Source organism: Schistocerca gregaria, chromosome 3, assembly GCF_023897955.1.
Source record: "Schistocerca gregaria isolate iqSchGreg1 chromosome 3, iqSchGreg1.2, whole genome shotgun sequence".
Lineage (NCBI taxonomy): Eukaryota > Metazoa > Arthropoda > Insecta > Orthoptera > Acrididae > Schistocerca > Schistocerca gregaria.
In genome coordinates, this window is record NC_064922.1 from 530,200,356 (window position 1) to 530,211,552 (window position 11,197).

Below are 11,197 nucleotides of genomic sequence, written 5' to 3' on the forward strand. Positions count from 1 at the left end.
TTTTCACCTCTTCCCTTTCTCTGTGTCCCCCTCCCTTCCCCCCCTCCCCCTCGCATTCATGTCTATATCGTCTTTCCCCTTCTGTCAGTCAATCTCTTCCCCCTTCTCTCTCTACATTATCAACCCCACCATAGTATGAGTTTGCAGGTTCGTATTTCCACAGTATTTCTTTACAGATTGTAATATGTGTAACAAGTTTGGTTGAAATTGATCATGGGCTTAGAGGGAGTTTTTTACCTTTAGCACTGCCCACATAAGTACATTTGGCCTATATTTCACATACATTTAATATATTTCATGTGTGTTTGTACACATATTTCACGTCTATCTCTAGTGAATTTAGTTCTACAGTTTTGTTTTCATGCAGCTCGATGTTGATGACGTCATAGCTCCTGAACTAAGCCCCGTGCAATGATCTAATTGTGCAAGTACATTCAGTTATATATGTGAATACTCTCTGCAAAATGTGTCATGAATACAGTTAGTAGTAAAGAAGTAATAAATTAAAATGATATGCCTGATGCAACAGTTTTTAGTGTATGAACAGTGGGAATATAGTAAGCAATAAAGTTTATTCCTTTCATCATTTTGTTGTGATTGACAGTGAGGATAATTTTCAAAAAAGCTCGAAATTATGTGTAAGTTGGTTGCAAGTCGCTAAGTGCGCTCATTCTCAAATAATGGATGAATAAAGTCTGGGTATTCACTCATTGTGAGCTACACTTCTTTTTCACCCCCAACCCTATCCTTTTCATATGTAGGTGGTTCTTATGCCCACAGAGATTATTTCCAGACAGTGAGAGATTTACATACCAAGTTTGGTTGAAATTGGTCAATTGGTTTAAGAGTTGTGGTACATACCTATAAAGATACATATATAGGTACATAGATTTTTATAGTATGTTTGGATTTAGTAGATAATGTCAGAAGCTCCATAAGTCTGTTCATAGGTAGTACAAGAGAGTATCACTGTCAGAAGACTTAAGTCATTTCCAAATGTAACATATTGCGCATACAAAGGAGAGGGAAACTACCAGTGGAAAAATACTCTTATCAGAGCACAAAAAAAAGTGAATATGCTTCTGCTTAAAAGACCTACTGGAAAGTGGGATACTAGCTGCCTCATTCTACCTTCCTCGGCACATTTAAAAATTTTCTCAAAAATACACGCACTCTTGGTAACATGCAACTCACCTCACTGCCTCACCCTCTCGTAACTGTAACTCATTCATTCCTCCTGTGAGTTGCTCATCCACTCCCGGTTGCCCATTCTCATTCACTCATTCTGCTGAACTCAGTGTCATTGTCTCTTTTTGTGTACCTCTAAGTGTGACTGTATCCTGTCTTAACGCCTAGTCTCCCTCGTACTATCTTTCTGCTACTGTCTCCTGTCATTTTACCTCTCTCTCTCTCTCTCTCTCTCTCTCTCTCTCTCTCTCTCAGTATTTATTACTTCCATCTCATTCCCACTACCACTGTCTCTTTCTCTTGCAGCATAGAAAAGTGAGAATATGATGACATGCAAAAAAAAAATGTAGGAATATGTTTAAAGGTGATGATGAAGGAAGAATGAAGCAGATGGTACCCCACTTTTCTCAGTCAGTCTATTAAACAGGAGCATATCCACCTTTTTTTGCTCCAATAGGAGCATTTTTATCTGGCTCCCTTCTTTTCTCTGCAATAGCAGGGCGTGTCACTCAAATGAAAATAACTTTACGGATAAGTAAAATTTTGGTGGTTTACTTAGATGAAATTAGGATAATGCAAAACTAATTTTACACCTCATACTGGATTTTACGTGCACAAAAATTTTGCGTGTACTTCAGTACCACAATGTGGGTTTCCCGTAACACTTTTGATGATACTTTGAATCCTTTTATTTCTGAAAGGATAAAGATATCAAGAAAATTTTCAAGGTTATTCGAGATCCCAATTGTAGGAATATCGTGAAAATTACAGCCATTTGCTGTGCCTAACCGCCTTGGAATACACATTTTGCTTTTCTTACCCAAAACCATTGTTTTTGGTGTGGTTCTCAGTTTTTGAAAATGGGGAGATAGCACTTCTAGCTAAATGCCAAGACAATATGCTATTACAATTTGAGCACTTTGCTTTGGTTAGATATCTGCTGCAGACGGCAGAAAAATGGTGAAAAACACTTTTTATGGATTTTCTCAGGAATCACCCGTGAACTAAATGGCACCTCCGTAAGCCCCTTAAGACACGCTGTAGTTCACACCCAGTGCAAAAAGAGTCAACTGATTTACTCCATTTGTCTAAGCTGGAGAAAATGTGTAATATTCAAACTTCCACGCTGTACTGTAGGGTAGTTACAGTAAGACAATCCTTCTTTTGGGTACACAAATGGTCCCTACTTCAAAAGTTACCCAAAGCACTTGACCCTTTCTTTCTATCACCAGTAGAACCTGAGGTATGAGCCACAGAAAAATCCTGTTTTTATGCATAGTGTTTTGGAACATGTAGATAGCACACGCTATTGCATGCATACCACTTGTGTTAACGTGCCACAGCAATGCCTCTGCGACGTGCATGGCGTCGTCGCTGGCGGCTAAGTCCCGTTCAAGGTCACCCGCCTAGCGAGCAAACCAGAGGGCCTTCTTGTTTAAAAAAGAAATTCACGAGCGGTCTGGTGCGACCCATAACCACTCAATCAATGTTATTTTTAGAAAGGAAATAAGGAAAGGAGATAAGGATCTTTATTGTCTATAATAAATCATACAATCGCCATTGATCTTTATTTTACAATTGCCATTACCAACTTTGGCCCATATAAAGAGGTACTCATCAGCATTTAATTTCTTCTTCTTTCTAGTACTCAAAACAAATGGCATGCTTGGAACTAGAGTACCATAAGGCTGTTTAGCCAACAATCCTGTAGTCTCAGAAATACTCAATGTCTTCCAAGTCAGAATGTTAGCATCAGGAAAAGCTTCAAGACCACCATAATCTGCTTGATTGCCCCACACAACAGCAAGTGTGAGCCAAGTACTACCTCCAAACACTGCTTGTACATCACAGGTAAAGTTCAGATGGAGTCCACAAAATACATTTGGACCTCCAATCAACTGCTGTTTATTAAATTGACCAGCAAAGTCAATATCAATAGCCTTCAAACTGCGATAGACAGGTACACTGCGCCGCCAGCGACGACGGAATTGGGTCTGTCTTCTTGATATACTCCCCATGCGTCACTAAATATTTTGAAGCTTTCTACTTCGGGTTTCAGCCAGCTCTTGGCTGCGAGAATAATTTTAGTCTGACATCTTTGTAAAGGGCAGTAGGTTCAGGTGCTATATTACAAATACTTCGTCATTTTACTGTTAAAATTTTGACACTCAAAGGTATGTCCACTTTGTCAGAGATCTGATTTCACACTCTGAATCAGCAGATGAGCATTCATCAGGGGCCCTCCGACTACAACCTAGACTAAAAAAAACTCCCATATGCTACCTGAGTAGCTGCTTCCTCTTTGCAGTCTACCCCTGATCTATTGAGGGTAGCCCTACAATTCCTTATGCCAAAGCACAGTCTATAAATCATAGGCAAGACCATCATAAAACTGACAGAGGCTTTGGTTGAGACCCACCCAATCAGTGTGACCCACCCAAACAGCTCCAAACCAAAGGTCCCCAGTCAACTCCAGAAACAATGCTGCAAGTTGTGTGCTCTGCTTGCACCTCACACGCAAGGCCAACAGTCTAAACCACTTGTGCTAGCTACCCAAATGAACAGAGGATGGCCTCAGAGCCCAAGTGACAGACATCATTGATGTCAAAGTGAGCCACAACTTCCAGAAGATCGCACCCTGCACGCTTGATAGCTACAGGCAGGGCGTCCTCCGCATATTGGATGGAGCTCATCAGCTGACATACTGAGTTCTCATTGGCTTTCTTTCCAGCCCAGAATGCTATTTCTGTAATGGTCTCCATAACGTACCTTATGTTGGACCTCCCAATTCTTAGTAAACCCATCCACCCCACCATGTGCCTGCTTCTATCCTGCTATCCTCTCACAGAGTGAATTAGCATGACCACAAGACCAGCCTCCACATTGACTTCACACCCCAAGTGACACAAATGTGTTAGAATCCGCAAGTCAGCCTGTGGTGAGCACAGATCCCAATGATGGGTACACTGCAAGTTGCCTTGGCAGCAGAGCGTGTGGGTGAAATAAGCAACACCTGACATGTCCTATGTGATGCCCCAGATGCTCTACAGCACTACACCCAAAGGCAGCAACCATGCAGGTGGCTAAGCATAGCCAAAAATATCTTCAGGTGAACTGCAGCCAGCACGTTCTGTGTTTGCACCTAGCACACACATGCACTATATATTTCCTGCCAGGGGTAAGTTCAACCAAAATTTTTTCGAAGCACATAAGTGTTCCAGAAGGTTAGATTAAATACAGTTGTCAGTGGTATCTTTATTGCTGTTAGAAATAGTTAATCTTGTAGTGACACTGAAGTAGATAGTTCCTGTAAGCAAGTATGATTAAAGGTTTTACATGACCAACAGAATTAATTATTAATTAGTCTTACACTGACCTCCTGACTGTGATGATACAACTGCTCAACAGTTCACAGCAAACTTGACTCTTATCAAAAATAGGTACCCCACTCTCACAATTATAGTTGGTGGTAACTTCAATCTGCTTTTAATTTGTTGGCAAAAATACATATTCAAAGCTGACGGTAAGTATGAAACATTGTCAGAAATTGTACTAAATGCTTTCTCCAAAAATTATTTTGAACAATTAGTACAGGAGCCCACACCAAGTGTAAATGATTGCATAAACATATTTTACTTCTTAGCAATAAATAATTCTGAGCAAATAGGGAGCATCATGATGGGTACAGGGATTAGTGGCCACAAGATCTTTGTAGTGTGACCAAACACCACAATATCTAAATCCACTAAAAGTAAGTGCAAAATATATCTGTTTAAAAAAGCAGACAAAAATTCATCTGACTGCTTCCTAAGAGAGAACCCCCACTTATTCCCAATTAACTATGTAAGTGTAGATGAGATGTGGCTTCAATTCAAAGAAATAGTATTTGAGGAAGTTGAAAGATATATAACAAATAAATTAATAAAATATGGTGCTAATCCCCCATGGCAAATAAAAACAGGTCAAAACAGTTACTGAAGCTCAAAACTTAGTGTGTACTTCAGTGTGAGGTGTTTTTAATAGCTTCTATAATGAAACTGTTTGTCAAAACCTGTCAGAGAATCCAAAGAGATTCGGTCATATGTAGAGCACACCAGAAGTAAGAAACAATCAATACCTTCACTGCTCAATACCAGTGGTAATATTGCTGATGACAGTGCCATTAAAGCAAAGTTTTTGAATTCAATTTTCCAAAATTCCTTCACCGAAGAAGATGAAGTAAATATCCAGAATTCAAATCAACAACAGCTGCCAACATGATTAACTTAGAAGTAGTATTCTCAGTGTAGCAAGCAGCTTAGAGTAGTTAATAAAACTAAGGCTTCCAGTTCAATTAGCATACCAATAAGATTTATTTCAGAATATGCTGATACAAAAGCCCTATACTTAGCGAAATTACAAATATTACTGATTTGATTTGTAGTAGGATTTTAGAACATTATTAATTACCTCAAAGGTGACAAATGGTCTATTGACACACAGTCAGCATGGATTTAGAGAATATCATTCTTGTGAAACACAACTAGCTCTTTATTTACACAAAATAGTGAATGCTGTCGACAGGGGATCTCAAATTGAGTCCATATTTCTAGGTTTCCAGAAGCCTTTTGACAAAGTTCCTTAAAAGACTTCTAATCAGATTGCGTGCCTATGAAGTAACACTTCAGTTGTGTGAGTAGCCCTGTGATTTCCACTCGGAAAGATCACTGTACTTAGTAATCGATGGAAAATCATTGAGTAATACTGGATTGATATTTAACATTCCCCAAGGAGGTGTTATAGGCCATCTGCTGTTGTTAATCTGCATAAACAACTTAAGAGATAATCTGAACACTCTTAGATTCTTTGCGGATGATGCAGTCATTTACCATCTAGTAAAATCATCAGAAGATCAAAATGAAGTGCAAAATGATTTAGATATGATTATCTGAATGGTGCAAAAAGTGGCAATTGTCTTTCAATAAGGGCAAGTATGAGGTCATCCACTTGAGTACAGAAAGTAATCTGTTAAATTTCGATTACATGATAAATTTTGGTTACGTGATGAATCATGCAAATTTAAAGGTTGTCATTTCGACTAGATGCCTAAAAATTACAATTACTAACAACTTAAGTATGGGATCATTACCAAATATGTTTGACAGAGGACATCAAAAAGGTTTATAGAAGAGCATCTCATTTTGTATTATTGCAAAATAGAGGAGAGTGTGTCACAGATATGATAAATGAGTTAGGACGGCAATCATTAACACAAGGTCATTTTTTGTTGCTGTGAGATTTTTTCATAAAATTTCATTCACCAACTTTCTCCTCTAAATGTGAACATATTTTATTGGCACCCACTTTATAGGGAGAAATTCTCATCGTATTAAAATAAGGGAAATCTGAAGCCACATAAAAAGATTTAAATGTTCATTTGCCCCCCCTCCACCACGCCTACGCCTCATGCACTGTTATGGAGTGGAACGGCAGAGAAGCAAACTGAATGTAGTTAAAGAACCCTCTGCCAGGTGCTTAAGTTCCAGTTCCAGAGTACAATTAATAAAATGTTGTGGGCTGTTGCAGAACATGCTTTGTAGCCAGGAGACCAACACATTCACTTTGATAGGACTCAAGTACTGTCAGGTACAAGTGGACACTATGAAAGTTTATAAAGAGAGGCAATAGAGATTGTAAAACACTCCAGGAGTTTCAATAGGAAGGAGGAGGGTGTGAAATTGAATGATATATGGATTCTGGTGCTGAAGATGATGTGCCCCAGTATTCCACCATGGAGTGACAGCAACAGTGGACAATGGCAGTCAGCAACAGCCAATTGTGCTCATGTATTCAAAACATATGATGTCACACCAGTGTGCAGAAATGGTATTTTGCTCTAGTCAGTAGTGGGCCAGAGTGAGAATCCAACATGAAAAGAAGCTATGATCCCCCTTGAAAATGTCCTCAACAGATGGTGAACTCCATTCGACCATGGCATAATAGACCAGAACATTTTATTAATTGTGACATTTCCGGCCATGAAAGCTTACATTTTGTAGTTGCAGAGTATTCACATAGGTGTAAATGTAGATGTAGACTAACTTAAGAATTGAACTACGAAACAGACAGAAAGAGCTAAATATGTACCTTGCTAGTCCCCTGTAGCTTAACCAATGCAGGCTGGCAGCTGATTGAGCTGTGGTCAACAGTTACTGGTTGTCCAGAAGAAACAAACAAATGACTACTGTGTGTGTGAATGTACACGTTCCCATACTAAAATGCAATATTACACCCCTCGAATACAAAAATATGCCGTGAATTTTTATATTACTCTTTAAGCACACAAAAAATGCAAAGAATTGAAGAATTAAACTATGAAGTCAACAGAAAAGCTAAGTATATCACTTACAACAATGAAAACTGTCAATTATTGATGAAATTATTTAATTCGCCTTTGTTTCTTTTCCTTCAACCCTTCTGCCTGAAGGAGCCATTGGTTCCAAAAGCTAGCCAATCGCAACAGTCTTTTATGTGTGTGTGTGTTCTGCCACTGTTTGGTGAGTACATTTTTTTAAATATATGACTTGATAGTCTCCTGATGCTTCACCAACAAAAGCTGATGGCTGATAAAGGCGTAATACTGACCTCTCAGAAACTCCCACGTCAGCAGGATTGGCACAACTCTATCCATAGTACACTAGCCTGTCAGGGTCCAAAGCAATTGGTGAGATGTGTGAACAGTGCTGAAGTTGTAAGAGCTGTGCTCAAAGCAGATTCACCCCAGACCCGAATGCTTCTGTGTCTCAGTGTCTAGTGTCATTACAATCTGTTCAACTCCTGATTACATTCTAGTAGGGCATTCAAATGTAACTCAATATTGTCATTTAGTGCCTGTTGCAATGGTAATGAATTAAGTTCGGAAGGTAACAGACTGTGGCCCTACGTACTGTCTGTAGAGAAGGAGTGGTTTGAACATCCTTTTCATATTTGTTCCCCATAAAGTGATCCATAAAGAGTGTTGCCTGTTCCACTGCATCAGACAAATAGTCTGTTAAAATCTCTTGTTCTTACTCTTTCTGGTTGTAAAACAGTAATACTACATGAAATAGTCTACTGTTTTCATTGTATTGGGTTTGTGTATTATGTTGCTTATGTTGTAGTTATGAGTGTTTCTGCTTAATTGATTTGGTAGCCGATTTCATTTTGCTTCATTTATCTGGAATTACATCAGTACAGTGATTTAAAAATAATTTTTCCTTTATTTTTGCTCGTGTCAAATTTTATTGCCTTTAATTGTATGACAGAAGTAGCGTGAGTGTTCTATTTGAAACTGAAGCGCAAAACTGTGGGAGTTGAGTGTTTTTGCTTAATTGATTTGGTAGCCGATTTCATTTTGCTTCATTTATCTGGAATTACATCAGTACAGTGATTTAAAAATAATTTTTCCTTTATTTTTGCTCGTGTCAAATTTTATTGCCTTTAATTGTATGACAGAAGTAGCGTGAGTGTTCTATTTGAAACTGAACCGCAAAACTGTGGGAGTCAAGGAATGTGACCTCATAACTGTAATGCCTGTTAAAGGCTATTCTTCCCACATAGTTCACAGTTGAAATTATCAAGTATCACACACTCATCAGTCACAATACTCAGCAAGAAATTTGAATCTTTGTATATATTAAAAATAAAGATTCCAAGACTTACCAAGCGGGAAAGCGCCGGCAGACAGGCACATGAACAAAACACACAAACACACACACAGAATTACAAGCTTTCGCAACTGGCAGTTGCTTCGTCAGGAAGGAAGGAAGGAGAGGGAAAAATGAAAGGGTGTGGGTTTTAAGGGAGAGGGTAAGGAGTCATTCCAATCCCGGGAGCGGAAAGACTTCCCTTAGGGGAAAAAAAGGACAGGTGTACACTCGCACACACACACACACACACACACACATATCCATCCGCACATACACAGACACAAGCAGACATATTTAAAGGCAAAGAGTTAAGGGCAGAGATGTCAGTCGAGGCGGAAGTACAGAGGCAAAGAAGTTGTTGAAAGACAGGTGAGGTATGAGCGGCGGCAACTTGAAATTAGCGGAGGTTGAGGCCTGGCGGATATCGAGAAGAGAGGATATACTGAAGGGCGAGTTCCCATCTCCGGAGTTCGGATAGGTTGGTGTTGGTGGGAAGTATCCAGATAACTCGGACGGTGTAACACTGTGCCAAGATGTGCTGGCCGTGCATCAAGGCATGTTTAGCCACAGGGTGATCCTCATTACCAACAAACACTGTCTGCCTGTGTCCATTCATGCGAATGGACAGTTTGTTGCTGGTCATTCCCACATAGAAAGCATCACAGTGCAGGCAGGTCAGTTGGTAAATCACGTGGGTGCTTTCACATGTGGCTCTCCCTTTGATTGTGTACACCTTCCGGGTTACAGGACTGGAGTAGGTGGTGGTGGGAGGGTGCATAGGACAGGTTTTACACCGGGGGCGGTTGCAAGGGTAGGAGCCAGAGGGTAGGGGAGGTGGTTTGGGGATTTCATAGGGATGAACCAAGAGGTTACGAAGGTTAGGTGGACGGCGGAAAGACACTCTTGGTTCATCCCTATGAAATCCCCAAACCACCTCCCCTACCCTCTGGCTCCTACCCTTGCAACCGCCCCCGGTGTAAAACCTGTCCTATGCACCCTCCCACCACCACCTACTCCAGTCCTGTAACCCGGAAGGTGTACACAATCAAAGGGAGAGCCACATGTGAAAGCACCCACGTGATTTACCAACTGACCTGCCTGCACTGTGATGCTTTCTATGTGGGAATGACCAGCAACAAACTGTCCATTCGCATGAATGGACACAGGCAGACAGTGTTTGTTGGTAATGAGGATCACCCTGTGGCTAAACATGCCTTGATGCACGGCCAGCACATCTTGGCACAGTGTTACACCGTCCGAGTTATCTGGATACTTCCCACCAACACCAACCTATCCGAACTCCGGAGATGGGAACTCGCCCTTCAGTATATCCTCTCTTCTCGATATCCGCCAGGCCTCAACCTCCGCTAATTTCAAGTTGCCGCCGCTCATACCTCACCTGTCTTTCAACAACTTCTTTGCCTCTGTACTTCCGCCTCGACTGACATCTCTGCCCTTAACTCTTTGCCTTTAAATATGTCTGCTTGTGTCTGTGTATGTGCGGATGGATATGTGTGTGTGTGTGTGTGCGAGTGTACACCTGTCCTTTTTTTCCCCTAAGGGAAGTCTTTCCGCTCCCGGGATTGGAATGACTCCTTACCCTCTCCCTTAAAACCCACACCCTTTCATTTTTCCCTCTCCTTCCTTCCTTCCTGACGAAGCAACTGCCAGTTGCGAAAGCTTGTAATTCTGTGTGTGTGTTTGTGTGTTTTGTTCATGTGCCTGTCTGCCGGCGCTTTCCCGCTTGGTAAGTCTTGGAATCTTTATTTTTAATATATTTTTCCCATGTGGAAGTTTCTTTCTGTTTTATTTGAATCTTTGTATATTAAGATTGTATCCAAATTTGTAATAAAAGGGCTTTAAGTTTTGAAAACAATGAATAACATACCTGTTATAGCATTTGATCAGGAATTAATCCGTAAAGGGCTGAGAAAATCTGGAAGATAATAAAAATAGAGGGAGTTAGTAAAAAAGGGATACAATGTTTTTAAGAAGCATAGTACTGTTATGTAATGTCTCTAAGAAGATTCAGCTCTGTTACGAAAAAACTTAAGCACTTAATAAATTATTGAAATAGTATATCACAGTTTTGCATCAGTATACTGTACCTTAAAAATGAATTTTTTAATGTATTAATGCATATTTTTTTAAGTCAGCAAGAAAGAGAAATGTAACATTTGAACAATATTGGCAAGACGAGTTTCATTGAAGACACTATATCATGGCCGTTGGCTGCAAGTGTGAACAAACAGGAACTTAGACTGCCCAAGAGGAGAGGAGCAGTTGGGGGAACAAGCCCAGCCTTCCTCTCACAGGGCTGCACCCCACATCAGAGTTCTGTA

The 11,197-nt window shown here is 40.2% G+C and overlaps 1 protein-coding gene across 1 annotated transcript in view; it reads left to right on the plus strand.

Moving 5' to 3' along the window:
* LOC126355935 (DIS3-like exonuclease 2) overlaps window positions 1-11,197 on the plus strand; it is a 192,000-nt gene that overhangs the window by 172,190 nt on the left and 8,613 nt on the right. The gene's annotated exons all lie outside the window — the stretch shown is intronic.